The sequence below is a fragment of the Protopterus annectens genome, chromosome 4.part0 (assembly GCF_019279795.1).
Source record: "Protopterus annectens isolate FY-2018-M chromosome 4.part0, PAN1.0, whole genome shotgun sequence".
Lineage (NCBI taxonomy): Eukaryota > Metazoa > Chordata > Ceratodontiformes > Protopteridae > Protopterus > Protopterus annectens.
The window spans coordinates 487,735,926-487,757,364 of NC_056733.1; positions in this window are offsets into that span (position 1 = coordinate 487,735,926).

The window sequence follows — 21,439 nt, forward strand, 5'->3', positions numbered from 1 at the left end:
GGCTTTTGACGCAGTCCTCCACTCAGGTATCATTGAGAAACTTTCCTAGCTGGGGATTAAGCCTTATGTCACTAGCTAGGTAGCCAACTGGCTCACTAACAGAAAACATACTGTCAAAGCTGGTGACTCCACCTTTACCAGTAGACTCTTCACCAGTGGTGAAACACAACTATCTTTGCTGGGCCCTTTACAGTTTGGAATCTATTTCTTGGAAGTCCAGGCTAAAATAGATGGCCTTTGGCTTACCAAGTTCACAGATGCTTGAAAATTGAGTGCTTTCATTGTGTCCCTTAACAATGTTAACATATTACATGAGGGGTTAACACAGAGAAATGACTGATGCAAAAGTTACGGGCAAAACCCAAATGCAAAAATAGTGCATTATTATCCCCTTTGGCAAAGCAGAATTCCCTACTAATTACAATATTGACAGTACCCCCCAAAGTTCAAACCCAGTAGTGCAAGATCCGGGAACACAGATAGATAGCAATCTGAACTTTTACCACCAGGTTTCCACAGTGGTAAGGAAAGGCTTTTATGCTGAACATTTTTTAAGTAAGGGGATCGTATCCAGGTATAAGGATGTTATACGTCCAGTGTACTTGACCCTCATCAGACCATTAATAGAGTATAATGCTCCCTTCTGCATGTACCTTGCCAGACACCTAGAGCAGCTGGAAGGAATACTGAGGTTTCTCACCAGGAAAATACAAGGTCTCCACACCATGACTTGGACAGACTGACAACCTTGTCACTGTACTCTGTATTTTATAAGCTGCTGACAGGTGACTTGTGCCTGGCCTACACGGCAGTCTCTGACCCTGTCCTGATGGAAATGCTGCACATCTGCAAGTCAAATGGCACAAGAGTTACTCACTCTAGGGATCTTAACCTAGCCTGTGACATTAACAAAACATGCTGGAAAGACAGATATATCTCCCAGAGATTGTGGCTACTCTGGAATAAACTTGTAACTCATGTGAAGTGGAGGTCCTCACTGACCCAGTTCAAGCACATCACAAAAAAAAAAAAAAAATGGAGCCAAAGCTATATGTACTGCTGTTAAATTTAATATCAAGTGCTTCTCGTAGTTTGGCTTACGCCTTCATGGAATAACTTTTTTGTTCCAAGCAGATTAATTTTATACGTGCCATCACCAAATAGTTAACTAAACAATTAAACAATTGATCAATAATGCTTATCCAACAAACTTGAATTACTTGAATTAAAGTGTACAATGCATACAGTACCAATGTTCTAATAACCACTGAAAAAGAATTTCATAATATTAACTCAAATTAATCATTTTTAAATATTAATTATATACTTGACATAAATATTCTATAAAATTGTATACATTCAAGTTAACCTCCAAATTCACCCCCAAGGTTGCATCATTCTAAAATTTAGAATAAATTTGCTAACTCCAAAAAGTTTGTGAATAAAATTCCCCCTCTAATTTAAACTACAGTTTAGCTAACACACTTAAGAAAAACTCTTGTCTAGGCCACCATGGAGCTGGTGAAAATGAAATGCCATGGGAATATCCACATTAGAATTCCTGAGGTCCCCAAATGCCCAAGAATATCAATTTTTACCATTCTTTTGGTCTGACCCACATACCATTTGGTGGGTGTACAATTTTCTCCCATTCATTTTTTTTGACTGACAAATTTTTTATACTACTATAAACCTTACACTGCCCACAAACAAAAAAAAAACTTTGCATTCCACTTGTGAAATACTAGATCCTACCCTCAAATTCAAAAGTTATTTTCTATTCAAAAACCTACCATAAGAAAATGTTACATTTTTAGGAAACAGTTTACCCACTGTTTCGTCATGACTAACCACAAGCCACAATCTGTTAGATTTCTTAGGATATCAGAAGGGGGGTATTTGTTGACAATATAAACTTTCTTCTCTGATTCCTTCTGTCTACCTGTATATACATGCTGACCATATTCCCTCATTTTCAAAATCCCCTTTCTAACATTTTTATCCAATTTAACTTTGGCCCTATCTAGTATGTCCAAAGAATAACCTCTGGTTAGTAATCTCTCTCTCTAACTTCACCTAAATTATTTTCCATTAAACTTCCTTCTGAGATATTGCTGAAAATAAGATTAAATTCACCATAAGGTAAAGATCTGATTAAATGGGAGAGGGAATGCATGCTGCTCGCATGCAAAAAATTGTTCACTGCTGTGACTTTTCTATAGGGTTTAAACTGCACATATCTATCCCCACCTACATATAACTCTACATCCAAAAATAAAATTTAGTGCTTGTTGACCACATGGGTAAAGTTCAAACCAAAATGATTCTTGCTTAACTGTTCTACAAATTTCCCAAATAATGATGTATTCCTTCTACAAATAAAAGTGAAATCATCTATATAACATTTCTACATGATGACATGTTTGGAAAAAAATTCTGTGGGATATATACATTTTTCTCAAATTCCCCCATAAAAATGGACAAGGGCAGTCATTACTAAATTCAGTCCTAGGTAATGACTACGGTATCTATGGTATTACAATAGGATGAAATAGCAAGGCTTGAAATGACCTAGTAACCTCCTAAGATCCTATGATCCTATGAAAAATGATAACATAAGAGGGGCACAAGGGGCTCCGATCTCAGTTCCTTCCTTTTGTAAAAAATATCTTTTACCGTAACAAAAATAGTTATGTGTGAGGCAGAACTCAAGAATTCGGATCAGAAAAGCTTTATGAGGACCTTCCCCCAGCATGTTAAGAACCTCTTCCAAACACCATCTTTTTTAATGCTGGCATATAAAGAAGTAATGTCTATAGTAGCCCAATAAAAGTCTTCTTGCCATTCAATCCCTTTAACAGTATTGCAAAATTCTGCTGTGTTTTTAACATGAGCAGCAATTTTTTGCAACTGCTTTTTCCAATGTGCATCCAAAAATGTCTACATTCTGCAAATGAGATCATAATCCTCCATTTCTCTTACTACCCCACTAAAGAAACTTCACTCCACAGATTGCAGCTTCTTGGTAATTGCTACACAAACATGGCAATCACTCCCTACAAACTTAACATCTATCACCTCCTTCCACAAATTTAGTCACCAAACCCCAAATGCTCCTGTTTACTAAAGAGGCCTGTAAATGCTTCACAACCCAAAGAATCACTTATGAAACATGCTGAAGTACCCAACTTCTAATTCCTTCCTAGATAATCCATGTTTTAAGTAATTTCTATGGTCAGTTATGCAACTTTCACGCCAACCCCCCTCTCTCTTCCCCATTAGGAACCACATTTCCCTTTCTAAAGACAGTAATCACTGTGCTATAATCCACTGCTTTATGTTAACCTCTGTTACACAGTTATCCAGTCTCTGCACTCTGCCATGTCCTTCTCCCTATGATTCTTTCCCTTTTACACCTCTTTTCTCCAAAACTGTCAGTAATCATTACTTTGGTCATTCATTTTACTCCATTCCCTCTCAATCTTTGATTAACCACTTCACAGGAATACTGTAAATATTGTAAATATTCCAAGATACTGATAAACCTGATCATATTTACTCTGCTAACCTTCATTTTTTTTGTTACTCTAATACTGCGTGAACTTGAATTAAACTTGATTTTGGTAAAAATCATCACATTTCTGTAATTATTTTACTACACTTTCATGATGTATGCATATTTCTGTATTTTTGTCACTTCCATGTTGAGTCTGCATATGCTCAGTCTGTATCAGCATTCTGTTGCAGTCAACAGATGATAATAAATACAAAGTAAAATATGTGAAGAAGGATCATCAGACCTTCAAATGTGGACAACACTCTTGCAGTAGAAATGGAGTAGTCCTTGTAGCTAATAAAAGGGAGTCAACATAAATGCTCAGTTGCAACCCAAAAATTATAGAATAATTACAACCAGACTACATGACAAGCCATTCGACAGTACAGCGATGCAACTTCATGCTTCAACTACAGCTTTCAAAGCTGAGGAAGTGGAAAAGTTTTCTGAGGATCTGCAGCACGTTTTGCAGATAACATCAAAGAGCATATTACATTCATCATATACAAATAGTATGTTAAAATTGTTAGTCGAGGTAAAACTGGAATAATGGGCAGGTCTAACCTTGGAATATAGCATGAAGCAGGATACAGGCTAGTACAATGCTGCATGGGTAGTTCATTTGTCAATGAAATTGCTCTTTGTCAACAGCATGAGAGCCGGCTTTACATGGATATCACCAGATGGTCAATACCACAATTAGGCTGAATATAGAGTTTGCAATCAGAGATGGAAGACCTCCATTTGCTGTCATTACAACTGTCATATCTGTACTCAGGCAAAGAATAAAAAAGATGTGGAGCTGATCGTGGCTTAGAACATCAACTTCTTATCAAAAATGTAATAATTTAACTAAAGAAAACAAGAAGGGAATCCAGCTCAACTAGATACAAGTTCAACATTATTTTAAGTGAATATGTAGTGGTGGTGAAGAATGTATTTAAATATTAATTCTGGGAGATAATCTTCATCATCAATCCCCTTTTCCTATTTTTGACATGGGGTCAGGAAGCCCAGTTAATTCTTGCTATCTCAATCAATTTAATGCCACTCTCCTACCTCCTATAACAGCCATGCCTGAGTGTCATGTCTTCTTGTTAGACAAACGTGTTTCTTCTTACCTTTATCCTGTCCATTCTAAATCTTCTTCACCGGATTGTCTTCTACATTCCTGCATATTTGCCCAAAGCATGGTAATCTGTTTTCTCTGATGTCCTCTGCAATTGGTACTACTTGTGCTATTGTTCTGATGTCCTCATTTCTTCATCAGTTCAACAGTGTGCATCCTACCACCTGTCTCAAGCACTTCATCTCTATGACCTCTAGCTTCCTCACTGCTTTACTTTTACTGCCCAGTTTTCTGTACCATACATTAGAACTCGTCACACCACTGTTTTATACACCTTACTTTATATCCCTTTTGGCATTCTTCTGTTCATAGGTTCATAGGTTCATAGGTTCATAGGTAGGTACTAGGCTATCTGCCTGAAGGCATTTATAAGCCTAGCCAGAATGTGTTGGCTTTCACTGCCCCATTAAATTAGTTCCCTGTGCCTCTGTCCACCAGAGCTACTGAAGTGATCCCCGGGGTAAACTTTCTGTTTCCCATCCGCTCGTCAAGGTTTATTTTGAAGAGTGTTATCAAGGAGCTCAGCCTAATGTAGATTGGAATCTTGTCCAAAGCATGGGAAGTCTCTGGGACAGGAATCTATCCCTCCAGCACATCCTATTTATTGTTGTGGTGAGGTTTAGTTAACTAGAGCATGTGGCTCGAGGGGATAAGGTTTTCTTTAGGTGGGGTATGTCCATCAATTCTGGGTTGGACATGGCCTTGTATGTCAGGCAGAGATCACCTCTGAGTAGGCGGTATGCAACCGAGTACAGCTGGAGTTTCTTCAGTTGAGCTGCATAGGGCATTTGTTTGAGGCCAGTGATCCTCTTGGTGAGGTACTTCTGTGGTCTTTCCAGCTATTACAGGTTTCTTGTAATGTACATCCCAAATGGGGCATTGTACTCTATGATGGGTATGATGAGTGATGAGTAGAGGGGCACAATGACCTCTTTTGATCTGGATGCAAACTCTTTTGTGATTAGGTGGGCCACGTAGAAGGATTTTCTAACCAGTTTGGCAATGTGATTATCAAAGGTGAGATTACTATCTACTTAGGTCCCCAGATCCCTTATTATGTCTTCCGTATTTAGGGGACTACCACCTATGTGGTAGTCTGTGGGTACTTTGTTTTTTCCAAAGGGGACGACTATGCACTTTTTGGCATTTAGCTTGAGGCCATGATTTTGACACTAGGTATCCGTCTTAGTGAGACCCTTTTGAAGGATGTCTGTTCCAGCCGGAGAGTCAGTTATAGCCCCTAGTTTGCAGTCGTCTGTGAACTTGGTCAGCCATAGTCCTCCTGTGCTTGCCTGTACCTCTGAGAAGTATATGCCAAACAGGAGGAGTCCTAGGACTGAGCCCTGTGAAACGCCACTCGTAACCGGTTTAGAGTCGGACCTAGCTCTCACAACTCTCACCATGTGGGTTCTGTCTGTGAGCCAGTTGGCAACCCATCTTGTGATGTAAAAGTAGCCCACTCCAAATCCAGCTCCAGACAAGTGACAAGTGGAGTACCTCAGGGCTCAGTCCTGGGACTGCTCTTGTTTGGCATCTACTTCTCTGAAGTACAAGCCAGCAGTAAGGGACTCTGGCTAACAAAGTTCGCAGATAACTGCAAACTGGGAGCCATTATTGAATCCCCAAATGATGTGGATATTCTACAAAAGGGCCTTACATAAACATATGCTTGGTGCCAGAGCCATGGACACAACTCAATGCCAAGAAATGTATAGTTATTCCCTTTGGGAAAAAAACATGTACCCGTGAATTACCACATAGGTGGCAGTACACTAAACACCGAAACTGTGATAAGAGACTTAGGGACACAGGTGGACAGTGGTCTTACCTTCAATAACCACATCACCACAATAGTCAGAAAATCCTTCTATGTGGCACATCTCATCACTAAGGGCTTTTCATCCAAAAAAAGGAGGTCATTTTCCCACTGTACTCATCCCTCATTAGACCCATTATAGAATACAATGCCCCTTTTGGTATGTAGCTCTCAAGACATCTGCAACAACTGGAAAGGCCACCGAAATACCTCACTAAAAGAATCAATGTCCTAAAGCAGAGGCCCTATGCTGACCATCTAAAAAAACTCCATCTATACTCTGTCGCATATCGTCTACTCAGAGGGGATCTCTGCTTAACATACAAGGCCATGTCAATCCCAGAGCTGTTGGACATGCTGCACTTAAAGAAATCCCAATCCCTCAGAGACACATGCTCCAGGGATCTAAACCTTGTCATCACAATGAACAAAACATGCTGGAGGGATAGGTTCCTGACCCAGAGACTCCCCAGACTCTGGAATAGGTTGCCCGTACATGTCAAACAAAACGCCTCTTTGGCCCTCTTCAAAAGCAACCTTGATGATTGGATGGGAGAAAGGAAATGCACCCCGGGGATCACGTCAGTTGCCCTGCTAGACAGGGGTCCAGGGAAGTAAATACTGTGGGAAGAAATAGCCAGGGAATTGTTATGGCTAGGCTTGTATAGGCCCTAGGGCCGATAGCCTAGTACCAACCCATGAACCTATGATAAATGTGATGTTTTGTTCCTGACAGTAAGTGAGAAATACATGACAATGCAGGTTGTTTTTTGTGCAAGTATTGTCATTCAATAAACTGTAGTGTTGTAGTTTAGTTAACATTGTTGTTTGCATATTTATTGAGATAATTCCTTACTGAGTTTGGCAGGAATAGCTGGCCAGTGTTTCAGCTTTAACAGCTGATGTCATCCAAACAGTAATGTCACAAGTGTCTGACTGTAGCTGTTTTTCCCTCTTTATTTTAGTGTATGTATGTATTTATTTATTTTTCTATAGTACTGATGTAGAATATGGGATAAAAACAGAGAAATAATAACTTAAGTCATGTGGAAAACTTGTCCTCATGGTAGCACTTAGGAAATATGGAGTACTTCCTTTGGTAAAGGGGGCCCAGATAAGCTGAATGGAACAGTGGCTGGAGTCAAATAGTTGTTGAAATCAATGCAGTTAGAGGGAGAAACAACACTGGATAGTGCAATAAAAGGGCAAATGATATGGTAGCCTGAGGTAGAAGCAAGACCAGGCAGAATGCAATTTCCAGGCCCACTATGGGAGGGGTCTCCAAATCTTATTATGTTAACACGGTATTATGAATACCTTCTGTCCATCCAGGGGGATGACTATAATATGGAAGATGGTGCAATTGGAATAATGAGAGGTGGTGTGGACTCTGTTCCATCTAACTAATGTCTACAGCAGAAGCAGTAGCAGTTACATTCTTCTGCTCATGAAGGTTGGTTTAAAATGTATACATCTTATAGCCATAATTGAGTGGTGATAAAGAATGATATCATTAAACGTCACAATTCATTATTATTAGGTGAGCCTTGTATACCAGCAAATAATGAAAATAAAGGCAGTGCGCATGGTTAATTTCCCACTCATCCCCTTGTAAGCATAGTGTACTATATGTTATGGTATTGCTATTAATGTTTTGTAATGATTTCTTTTTAGAGAGTCGGCATCAGAAGCAAATAGTTTATTTATGCCAATAAATATGGATGATGTCAGCAGCAGAAAGGATGTTGCTACTGAGGATGATGATGATGGTAACATAGTTATATTTATGAGGTAGCCTGAGTGAAGTGGCAGGCAGTCCCCAAGTTTAATGGCATGTTCTCTCACCTCACAGCATATTAAAAACTCTAAAGAAAGTGACACCACATCATGAAGGCAATTACAAGCTGAAATTCCACTCTTATTTGCACAGGAGGAACAACCCTACACCTGTACACCAGTATCTTTACGCACAGAACACTTTGAGGATGGTGGCAGTCATTCTGAGGCCACCACATCCACAGTGACACTATTACAAATGGGGTGCCAGATGCAGGAATTATTTACAAATACTCCAGAAAAAACAAAGCACTGGCTGCCCAACAGATAATGTACAATGACATTGTTAGACCTCATAGCACTACAAAAGAGATTTAGCTGGAAATGGTCAAAGTCCTAAAGGGTCTCTTTGATGATTTCCAGCTCTACTTTGAAATGGCAGAGAACAGGGATAATGCAGTGGTAACACTGATGCATAGTACATCAAGCATCAGTTGCAGGCTAAATTCATACACTAGTTAGAACATACCAGAGTCAAGCTGGAGTCAGTCTTACTAGGAGCAGGGGATGGGGTACTGTCTGGCTACATAGGGGGAAGAGCACAACACTACTGCTGCTTCTCAACAGAGTAATGTCAGTAGTCACAGTGAAAAATCACAACACATTTCACACAGGCCATGTCACCAGTCATTTGCACTTAGGAGAACCTCATGTTCCAGTTCATGGTCAGAGTCACACAGTAGTGTCAGGTCAGTGACACCAGTATCACCTTCCTACAGTAGATCACACCATTGGACTAATTCACCTTACATTTCTCATGGCAGCCCATCCTCAAAATCAGATGCAACATTGCCAGATCTGTCAATAGTATGACTCATTTGAGCTGAACTACTGTGAATTACATTCAATGACAAATCTTTCTATTTAGTTGGAATAGGTTTTGTTGGGAGGTGGTTGGATGTATATTCAGTTATTCCCTTTACAGTTATTAGTTACATCATACTGTGAATCGGAATAATTTACAGAACTTTCTGTTTAATTGGAATGAGATTGTAAGGGGGGGACTATTTACAGCTATTAAGAGCATGAATGAACAATGAACAAAAAACAGTGAAACATGGATTACAATTCCGTCAAATTGAAGTCACATAAAACATCAACATAGTAATGAGCAAACATTTTCAGGCCCAATATCTCATAAACATCTTGCCACGTAAACTTGCCAATACAGCTTCATCACTGCACAAATGATGACAGTTTTTAAAGTCACAATTTATTTTGTATACCACTATAAAAACAATCTGATGTGTAGTACAACAGAATACAAAAACAAAAATGGGATCTATAACTGGATATTTCATTGTTACCAGTACTGCTTTCTATTGCATTGTAAATAAATCATTAATGTAAAAGTTATTCAGTACAGCAGATACAACTGTTGAGTTTTTATTGATTTGATGCCTTTTAGCATCAGTTTCCAGTCAGACAAACAGGTAATAATACAAAAAATATTTTAAGATGAAAGAGAATGTCAGATGAGCAGTGACAGCAGGCCATGTACCCCAAAGCATTCTCAACAGATATCATTCCATGCATTGTTTATACTCTTATGTGTTTTTTACAAAAATGAAACACTAATCTACATGTCCTTGTCCATCATTCTGGACAAGATGCCACCTCTTAAGCTGCACAGCCCATGTTGTGCATGTGCCTGCTGCATAGGGTCCCTTGCTACTGCTGCTGTCTGGTTAACACGAGTCATAGCTGAACAAGAACTAGGAGCTGCAGTGACAGGATTGGTCACATCACTACCAGACCACCACATAATCGTATTATGCAGAATGCAACAAGCAGCAAACATCTTGCATGCTCTAGCTGAGTCATATTGAAGGGCACCCCCAGACTCATCCAGGCACCTGAAATGGCTCTTCAGGAGGTCAAACACCCTCTCAGTGACAATACAGGTCAAGGACAGGGATGTGTTATATGTATCCTCTGCAGTTCTAGAAGGATTTCTCACTGGCGTCATGAAACATGGCTTCAGTGCATAACCAGCATCCCTTTAAAAAAGAGAGAGCGTTTGATAACATAAAAAAAAGAAATTCATCTTGCCAACAAGTTGGCCACTGGGCATCCTAACATGCAGGAAGAGGCGGTAGAATAAGCTAGTGTGTCAGATATAGGTATCATGTGCACTGTCAGGATGCTGGACAGAGACATTGGTGATGCACCCCCATGCATCACATACTTCCTGGCATTTGATGGAATGGTAGCCCGTCCTATTGTGATACCACTCCCCCTGTGGACCAGGAGGGATCCTAATTCTGACATAGGTGATCTATCACAGAAAGAATCTCAGGGAAATGTGCCAGTCCCTAATAGGCACACATAGTCCTGGCTTGGTCCTGAGGTGACTCCAAGAAATAGATGTACTGATTCAAATGTGCCAAGAGTGCATCCAGGAACTACTTTGGTGTGCATTTAACTCTAGACTCTCATCCATCAACTGGTCCTGCCTCCATCACCTTCCCCTCAATGAAGCAGTAGAAAAATTCAGCCATATTTTCATTGAAATCCTTAACTCATTAGCATCCTTAAGGAAAATTAGGAGAAAAGCTAATTATGCCCCCTGGCTTGCAAAAGATTCTCGTTCCCTTATACATAAAAGAGACACTGTTTGGAAAACCTGGCTTAAAACCAAATCAACTTCACACCTCCAAAAGTACAAAGAACTCAGAAACCTTACCAAAAATCAAATCAACAAGGATAAGAAAAATTCTACAACACAGCCCAAACCATCCACTATTCTAATCCAAAAATGTTTTGGAGCACCGACAATAAAATTCTTCACCCAGGAAACCCTACAACCCCTAACCCCTACTCAAATAATACTCATGAAGAAACCACCAACTTTCTCAACAATTACTTTATTGACTCTATCTGTAAACTAACTCACACAGATCAGAGCACCATTCCCCTACATACTCTCCTACTCATACTAATAAAACCGCCTTCTCACTGTGACCAGTACTCACAGTCTACATTAAACTACTCCTGCATAAACTAAAACCATGTTCTCCCTCTACTGATAACCTTCCCCCCCTATTTCTCAAGCTTGCTGCAGATCCTATAGCTTATCCTATTTCTATACTAGTAAATAGATCAATCCAGGACGCCACAATTCTTGAAATCTGGAAAGCATTCTATACAATACCTCTACATAAAGGAGGAAACTCCACTGACAATTCCAGTTTTAGACCCATAGCCATTCTCTTCCCACTTTCAAAAATTCTCAAAAAATGCATACACTCTCAGCTTCTCAAACTACTAATCGATAAAAATCTTTTAAATACTACCCACCATGGCTTTCAACCGAACCACAGTACTGCTCCCACCCTTCTATATTTTACTCATACTGTAGCTGAGGCTAGAGACAAAAAACAACTAGTATCCTATCTATTCCTAGACCTCTCCAAAGCTTTCGATACAGTATCTCACTCTAAGCTGCTACCAGAACTATCTGATCTCAGTCTCTCAACTTCCACCCTTCACTGGTTCTCCAGCTACCTCACCAACAGGCTACAGTCTGTCAGAGGGCACACTTCCGACGCCCCTTCCTACCTATCCAAGCAGAAGTCCCCCAGGGCTCTACTCTGGGACCCTTCTATTCAATATCTTTACCAGCAACCTCCATACATCCTGCAGTGACTTCTCTATTATACAATATTCAGGTGACACTACACTTATTTCCTTCTCTGACAACATCTCTCATCTTCACACTCTCACCCAAAACTCATTCCTTTCCATTAAAAGATGGCTTAGAGAAAACCAGCTCATTTTAAAAAACTGCTTCTCTTCCTTCCTTGATCACTCTCCCATCTGAAAATCATTTACCATCTCCTCACTTAACAACACTATCATCAGAGTAGAACCCCCACACTAAACTCTTTGGTACCATAATCGACAATAAATATAAATTTGACCTTCACATTTGACAGTGCATCAAAAAACACATCAATAACTGGGTCTACTTTATAGAAACAATAAATTCCTCACATCTGACTCTAAAATTTCTCTGGCATTCCTCCTACCTTCCCTACTGTATGCTGCTCCAATCTTCACAACATTACAATCTACTTACTCAACAAACTCGAACAGACATAATAAAATTGCTAGATTCACCACAAACCAAACTTACAACTCACACCACTGTCTTGCACTAAAGAAACTTCTATGGCTATAATTCCCCCAACAACTTTTACTATCACAGCTGTGTATCACACACTCCATACTCTACAAACCTCCCTCTCCTCACTAGTATCCTGCCACACCCCTAATCATTCACTCCATAGTTCCAAACAACATCTCCTTGATATTTACAAACCCTACAAAGACATTGACAAACTCTTATACAAACACCCAGTGTCCCTGCCCTGGAACAAACTCACCTCTAATTTAAGGAACATCACACACATAAACCACTTAAAAAAAGAGCTAAAATATACCTCATACATTTGTGGGCTTGCCCCTGCCAGGACCCCATTTAAATCACTCCCCCTTCTCTATTTTCTATTCAATTTCTTAATTTCTTTTTGCTGCTGTAACTCTTGTGACTCTATTTCACACAAATATAATTCTTATCATCTTGTTCAACAACTAATGTTCATTTGTAGCTACAATCTATGTAAATATGTATATTTTCAATTGTTACTTGACCTGTATCTACATTTGCATATTATTAATTTCTCAGTTTTCAGTGTTATCTCCTACTATTACTCGATTTCTCTGCCTTATGCAACTGCTTATTCTTTTTGCTTTATGTTACCATCACTTTTTTATTGTATTGTTAATTTCATATGTAAGTTTGTAATTGTTTTTAATACACTGAAGCTCTCCTCCTCAGGTCTCCACTGAATATGGGCTTCTGGTTCAATTGGACCAACCTGGTTAACAAATGTCAAATAAATAATAAATAAATAAATAAAGCAGAAGCCTGTGAGATCCTCAAAATGTCTCCAGTCTGTCTCTGGAAATTCCCCATAGTAAGTATAGTGAGGGCTATATATACTGTAGTACAGAAATCAGAACTGAAGAAGTATTTGCCATTACATATTTTAAAATAATTTTTGACCTCTTAACTGATACCCATTTTAGAGCATAACTGTTTTTGGGCAAGCATTTTGTGCTGGGAAAAGACCCATGCAGCCTCAGTCCATAAAGATGTAAACAGTCACCCAGCTAGCTGTCTAGAGACCCATTGACTCCATGTTCCTCAATAAATAAATGTTTTGAATGAGTGCAGCTCATTCTACTTCAAGTTAATAGTTTACACTTTGCTAATGTATCTCAGCCTGGGGTTTCCAAGCGCAGGTGGCCATTTACTCCTTTATTATTATTGATGGCCTGGGCCCTGGACTGCCATTGGCTGTCAGCTGCTTGGACGTGCCCAGGTATTTGATCTCACTTCCCACTGAGTTACACAGGTAGGTCTCATAACTATGTATTGTCTCATATTTTGCCTCCTGGTTTAATTTAACAGTGTATCTTCAGTCCTTTGTTGTATAGATTATAATTGCAATTACTTCACCTTAATCAATAATAATTGCTGAACCAGATTTGCTGACAATAGCAGAATTGGAGCAGTTGATAATAGTTTTTAAGAAAATCATGAGCACCAGTTGTAAGATAATCATTTACAAAAATTCATAGTGGTATAAGAAAATTTGCTGTTATAAATTATGGCAAGAAAAGAAGCTCATTGCCCTGTGCCTTTAACACTATCCCTGGCATATACAGACTTAAGGATTTTTGTAGATGATAGACTATTCTTTACATACTATGGTGCTTTCATAATAAGGAGATATTTCAATACAACAGATATTCAAAAAGACATTACTTCTAGAAATACATCTTACTACACTGTATGAGTTTTTTCTGAGTCTAGTTGTTGACTCCAGTGTCTATCGCTGGTTTTGCACTGCATATGATCTTAGTAATTTGGGAAGAACTCAGCGTTATTTTGCTATGAATATTGATTAAGTCAATTCTGTTGCATACAAGCATCAAGCTCTGACAATAACCAAGACGAGTTGAGTTCATTTTGTAGTCCATTCACTAAAGTAGCTAACAGGACCAGATTAGTGTGAATGTGCAGTATCAGTCCAGTAATTCTGGGGGGGGGGGGGGTCCAATTGCTAGAATACCAGCATTCTAACAGAGAAAGGGCATGTGGCATGCAGTACTAAAAAAACAATGAATTTCAGTCTGTCAAGCTGCTGATAGTAGCCTTTGCAGTGCAAGGAACAGAGGAAGTATTGTAGCCTCTCTAAACAGAGGAATAGTTGCAGGCTCCTATTGTGTCCAGGCACACCACTAGTCACCTAGAGCTGAGCTGACTAAAAAACAGTTTTGAACACTAAGCCCTTCAGAGTTTCTTGCCACTGAAGAGAGTACTCCCCTGCAGGCTTTTGAGGATTGATGTACAGCTTGTGCTGTTCTATTTTTGGGCAGATAAGTTTCCTTTGGGACAAAAAACTCCCACATATTATTTTTGATGTTTAAATTTACTTCCCTGTCTAGGAAAATATACTTTAAGCTATGAATATGCGTTTTTATTCACTGTCATGTGACTTTACTGTACTTTTAAAAGAGGCCACTACTGTTTCTGACAGTTTAAAAGTTAGTTTAAAAATTTTAAAACTATTTTTCCCTGTGGAGAAGCTGTGTTTAAAATACTTTTGGGGGCTAAAGTGTATTAGAGTGCTTTTTACTGTATTTATACTGGAAAAAGTTAACTTTAACTACTTTTCAATTGTACCGGCTTGTGCTTAGTTTCCTCAGGAAAGAAGCATCATAGGATCATAGGATCATATGAAGTTACTAGGCTATTGGCCCTGAGGCCCTTATAAGCCAAGCCAAGAGTTTAGCTCATTTATAGACAAATCAGCACCCGATGCCACTGTCCAGCAGGGACAGGGGTAGAATCCCAGGGATATATGTTCTATTTCTGATCCAGTTATCCAGGCTGCGCTTAAAATTTTTTGACTTGACCATGGAACAAACTACCAGTCTCATGGTTCATCCTTCTTCCAGCTACAAAAAGAAAAAGTTAATTAAATAGTTTTTGTTACCACATTAGGCTAGCAATTTACTTCAGCCATAGGTGGCGACAGTATTCTGACAAAATTGGTTCCTCAGACCATTCATCTTTTTTTCTAGATCCACTGGTGTTGTCCATACAGCCATTATGGACTGGTGCTCAGCCACTTCCTCTGTGGCTGTTGGGGTCTTCTCAGCTGGCAAGGGAGAGCAACTTTTGTTTGTTTTGGTAGAAAGGGCAAAGTAAGCACCCCTGCTTAGCCAGACTGTTGTGCCCATCCATGTTGAAGCTGTTTCTCCCATTAATAATAATATTTCCTTTAAATATTCTGTCAAAAAGAAACAGAAAACTAAAATGTATCTTCTCCTGCACCAGTTTCACCAGGCAGGAATAGTTTATTAAATCTGGCTCAGGGTCTTATACAGGCTTGACCTTTCTTATCACATTATTTCTGGTAAAAGAAAAAGGGATTCTTCTTTTCCTGAGAAATTCAAGAAACTGAATCTGGAAAGGAATGTGAAAGGATAGATACAGGTAGATTTCTGATTCAGATTCAGAGGGAGACCATGTTATTTGACTCTCCTTGTCAAAGATTTTCTTTCTTTGAGACCATTTCCAGAATGAGCCAGTGTTTTCAGTATGAGAACACTGAGGTCTCTCAGTCCTACAGAAAACTCTATGAGCTGTTACATCTGGAAATCCTAGACCCTCCCCCTCAAACACACACACACACACACACACACACACACACACACACACACACACACACACACACACACACACACACACACACATGCTGTCAATATTGGAGGATGTGCTTATCGCAGCCTGTAGTTTCCCCAATAGCCAGCCTCGTGTTCCCGAGAAAACAGAATGTACGGAGTTCTTCAGTCTTTCAAACTGCTGTACACTCATCCCAACCTTGACCCAGCTGCTGTAGCTTGAGTTAATCTAGCTGCTGCCAAGCATTTTTTTAAATTTTAATCCTTTCCCTTCTGACAAGGAAGATAAAACATTTGATATAGCTCATACTTTAAAGATGAATCTGTCTAACTGTGAAAGCATAATGAATGTTATATCAGCAGTTCCCTCCTGTGAGGAAAATCTGCTTTGTGTGGTTTGGCCTCTTCAATTTCTGAGGTCACTGCTCCTTGTTTCAAGTGTATATGACTCTGTAGCTACTACATCACTGGTATTACGTTGTGAAGGTTTGCCTGATTGCATTCTGAAAACCTCCCTGAACATGTAAATAATGAGATTTTGAATTCTCATTTGGACAGAGATTTAGTTTTTGGACCATCTGCTGCACAGTTTATTGAACGTGTGATGAGAAAGATAAGCTGATACAGGAAATCTGTTAGATTTTTCAGCACTCTTTCTCCAAATTTTCCAAAGGATTTTCTGCTCCCTCATCCAAACTTGTCAATAAACAAATAAACAGTCTTTGCAAAATGCTAGTAAGAAGACATCATCATCATCATCAGCCCTCTTTTTCCCATTTTTTCTACACGGGGTCAGGTTATCGTGTTAACTGTTGCCAACTCTTTCGATTCAGTGCCACACTCCTGCCTTCTTCAATACTCATGCCTAACTGTTGCAGATCTTCTTTCACACAAACCATCCACCTCTTTGCTGGATGTCCTCAGTTCCTCTTACCTTCTCCCTCTGTCCCAAATCTTCCTCACCAGATTGTCTTCTGCTTTTCTGCACGTGTCCAAACCACCATGATCTGTTCTCTTTGATCTTTTTTGCAATTGGAGCTACTTTGGCTTCTGCTCTTATGTCCTCATTTTTTCGTCTGTCCCAAAGTGTGCATCCTAGCCCCCTTCTCAGGCACTTAATTTTCATCACCTCTAGGTTCTTCAACTGTTCTACCTTTACTGCCCAGGTTTCTGTACCATGCAGTAGTACTGGTCGCACCACTGTCTTGTACACATTACTTTTCAGCTTCTTTGGCATTCCTCTGTCATAGACTACACCTGACAGTCTATGCCAGTTGGCTGCAGCCCCTCTGATTCTAGCTTTGACCTCTTCATTCAGACTTCCCTTCTCCTCAACCACCCCTTCCAGATACTTGAAACTGTTTACCTGTTTCACTATCTTCCCTTCTGTCTCTATTTTCATCTTCTTCTGATTTCCCCAGTTTGCTGCCATTGCCACCATCTTATCTGTGCTTAGTTTCATCCCATGTGCCTTCAGTTTTGCATCCCATTCTCCTATCCTTTGCTGGAGTTCTGGCTCAGAGTCTGCCTGTAATGCCACATTGTCTGCATACAGCAGCTTTGTTGATCTGTCCCCTCTGACCTGTTTGCTAATGTAGTCCATCACCAGTATGAACAGCAGTGGGCTCAGAGCTGAACCCTGGTGTATGCCCACTCCCACTGGGACCCCTCTGTGAGGCTGAACACTGTTATTACTTGAATCATTGGGTCCTTGCACATAGCCTGCTCTAATTCTACTAATGTTTCTGGGACTTCAAACCACCGCAGTACTGCCCAGATCAGCTTTCTTGGGACCTTGTCATATGCTTTCTCCAATTCTAAGAATGCCCAATTGGACACTCACCTCATCTGTACCTTCTTCTCAAGTATCTCTCCTACTGCAAATATCAGGTCAGTTGTGCTGCATCCTGATCTGAATCCGAACTGCACTTCTCCCATCTTACATTCTATTACTCTGCATATCCATTTATCAGTAACTTTCATGCAATGTGATAGGAGTTTGATGCCTCTGTACTGCCCACAGTTGTGGATGTGCCCTTTGTTCTTGTACACTGGCACATGTATGTTTATTCTCCAGTCATCTGGGATGCACCTTTCTCTCCATACTGCTATTAGTACCTTCAGGAGGCATTTCTCCCCTATCTCACCCAGCATCTTTATCATATCTGCTGTGACCTCATCAGAGCCTGCTGCTTTCCCTGACTTCATTTTCCTTACTGCTGTTCTTACTTCTTCTAGGATGGACTCCTCTTCTTCTCTCATCTTAGGCTGTTTCTGGGGTGATACAGCACCAGCTTCTGTGGGGTTTTCTTCATTCAGAAGCTGCTGGAAATACTCCTTCCATCTGCCTTTAATGCCCTGTGGACTAGTGAGCAGGTTGTTGCTGGCTTCCCTTATGAAGGGTGTCTGACTATCTTCTTTATCCTTCTGTCTTTGCCTTGCAACCTGATATAGTTTCTTTGTGCCACTTACTGAGTCACTTTCCAGAAGATGGTAGAGTGCCTCTGATACCCTACTCTTTGCTATTGCAACTTCCTTCTTAGCTTCTATGTTAGCCAACCAGTAGTCCTTCCTAGCCTGGTCAATCTTTTCTATCTCCCACGTCTTCCTGCACTCCTTATTTTTTTTTTTGTTGACGTCCTGGACTTCTGCATTCCACCACCAGCATTTCTTATAGGTTCATAGGTTCATAGGTTCATACTAGGCTATCTGCCCTAGGGCATTTATAAGCCTAGCCACAATGTGTTTGGCTTTCGCCACCCATTTTAAATTTATTTTGCTATGCCCTTTTTCGAGGTTAGTATACTGTGCCTCTGTCTAACAGTGACACAGAAGTGATACGATCTCCCATCCACTCATCAAGATTCCTCTTAAAGAGAGTCAATGAGGGACTCTGCCTAACCTGGACTGGGATTTTATTCCAGAGTGAAGGAGCCTCTGGGTTATGAATCTGTCCCTCCAGCATGTCCTATTTATTTCAGTGCTGAGGTTCAAGTCTCATGGGATTTGGATTTTCTGAGGTGCAGCATGTCCATTAATTCGGGTTGGACATGGCTTTATATGTCAGGCAAAGATTGCCTCTGAACAGGCGGTATGCCACTGAGTAGAGCTGGAGTTTCTTTAACTGGGCAGCATATGGCATCTGTTTGAGCCCTTTGATCCTCTTGGTGAGGTACTTTTGGGGTCTTTCCAGTTGCTGCAGGTGTCTGGTAAGGTACATCCCAAAAGGGCATTGTACCAATTATGGGCCTGATGAGGGATGAGTAGAGAGGCCCCTGATCTAGATGTGAATCCCTTCATGATTAGGTGGGCTATATAAAATGTTTTCATAACCACTTTGGCCACGTGGTTGTCAAATGAGAGATTGCTATCAACTTGGGTCCCCAGGTCCCAATGGATTACCACCTATGTGGTAATTGCCAAAGGGATGACTATACACTTTTGGCATTTAGCTTGAGGCCATGGCTCTGGTACCAGTTGTCTGTTTCTATGAGGCCCTTTTGGAGGATGCTTGTGTCGGCTGGAGAGTCGACATGGTGCCCAGTTTGCAGTCATCTGCAACTTGGTCAGCCACAGTCCTTCCATGTTGGCCTGTACCTCGAGAAATATATACCTAACAAGAGAGGTCCCAGGACTGAGCCTTGTGGGACATCACTTGTAACTGGTTTGGAGTCTGACATGGCTCCAGCAATTCTAACCATGTGGGTTCTGTCCTTCCATCTAGTGACATAGGGGTTTATATTTAAGCTGGTGAGCTTATCTATAATGCCCGAGTGAGGTATTGTATCAAGGCTTTTAGGTCCAGGTAGGCTGTGTGGACCACCTTCCAATGGCCTTGGTGACTGTTTCAAAGAAATCAACCAGGTTTAAGAGGCAGGATCTGCCCTTAACAAAGCCAAACTGGGTAGGATCCAGTGTTTGTAGGTCCCCAATATCTTTATTTATGAGGTCCATGATGATCCTTTCCATAGCTTTGCAGACCAAGCTAGTCAGGCTTATGGGGATAGTTTCCAGGATCCGTTGAGGAACCACCTTTATGGAGAGGGACCACTGTTGCTGTATGCCACTCTCTGGGCACATATCCTGTAGTAAGGCTGAGATTGAACAGTAGTTTTATGTTTGGGTTTAGCAGTTCATGCTGGTCCCATTGATGCTGTGTTTTGCTTTGGAAACTTACCTGAACTTCTGAGATGTCAGGGGCAGCACTCTGCTGGGATAGATATTTGCCCTTTGGTGGGAGGGAGAAGTTTGCACTGAACCTGTCAGCTAGGATGTTGGCAATGTCTGTGGGTTCGGTGTATTTTTGTCATTTTGGACTAATTCTGAGCATATCTGGGAATTACCACCCAGGTTCCTAACATAACTAAAGAAAGCCTTGTGATTATCCTTAGTGTCCTGTGCAATTTTAAGCTGGCCTTAGACAATTTTATGTGTGCCCGTAGTTTTTGCTAATACTGATCAGTGATGCCTTCCCTTTTGGGATTTTGCTCTATCATTTAGTAGCTTCCTCCTTCTATTGTATAGTTTGTTTATGGCTGGTCCACCAGACAGGACGCCTGCCTTTGGAGGATTGGGTCTTGGTTTTATTTGGGATTGCATGATCCATGCATTCCTGAAGGTGTTCATAGAATCCACAGGCCCGGGGGCTTTGAAGGATTCCACCTGAGTTTTGAGGAGTGTGAAGTTTTCACTGTGGTTTTCTGGGCAGGGGGTGGGGTCAGGATGTGAATATCCAGTGAGATTAGTTTATGGTCTGATCTTACCAGTGAGGGATACACTTCTGGTCTGGAGCATAGAGTCCCCATGTTGGTGATGATCAGGTCCAGTATGTTTTCCCCTCTTGTGGCAGTGGTAACAAGTTGTTCCATAGAGGGCTAGGGTGTTGGAGCTAGAGTAATGCTCCCAGTCTATGTTTGGGTAGTTGAAGTCGCCCAATATAATGGTGTTTGGAGAGACCTTCATATTTTTCTGTGTTCTCAGGAAGGCTGAGTGGGGTTCCTGGGTTTGGGAAGGTGGTCTGTAGCAGGCTATGAACTGGAAGTCAGTTTTACCCACTGTTAGTTGCACATGGATAGTCTCTGATGCTTCATGCTTTGCCACCAACCTGGAGGTGTGGGTATCTTTGATGAATATCGATACTCCGCCTCCTTTTGTGGTTGAAAAGCATGGTATGAGGTATAACTTGGTAGTGCTGGAGCCCTGAACCAGGTTTCTGTTACTGCACAGATATCGATGTTCTCCATGCTAAGGAGAGTTTCGAGTGTGTGCATCTTGAGGTTTAGACTTCTGGCATTGAGTAGCATTACTCTTAGTTTCTTATCCCTTGTGAAACCTATGGAGG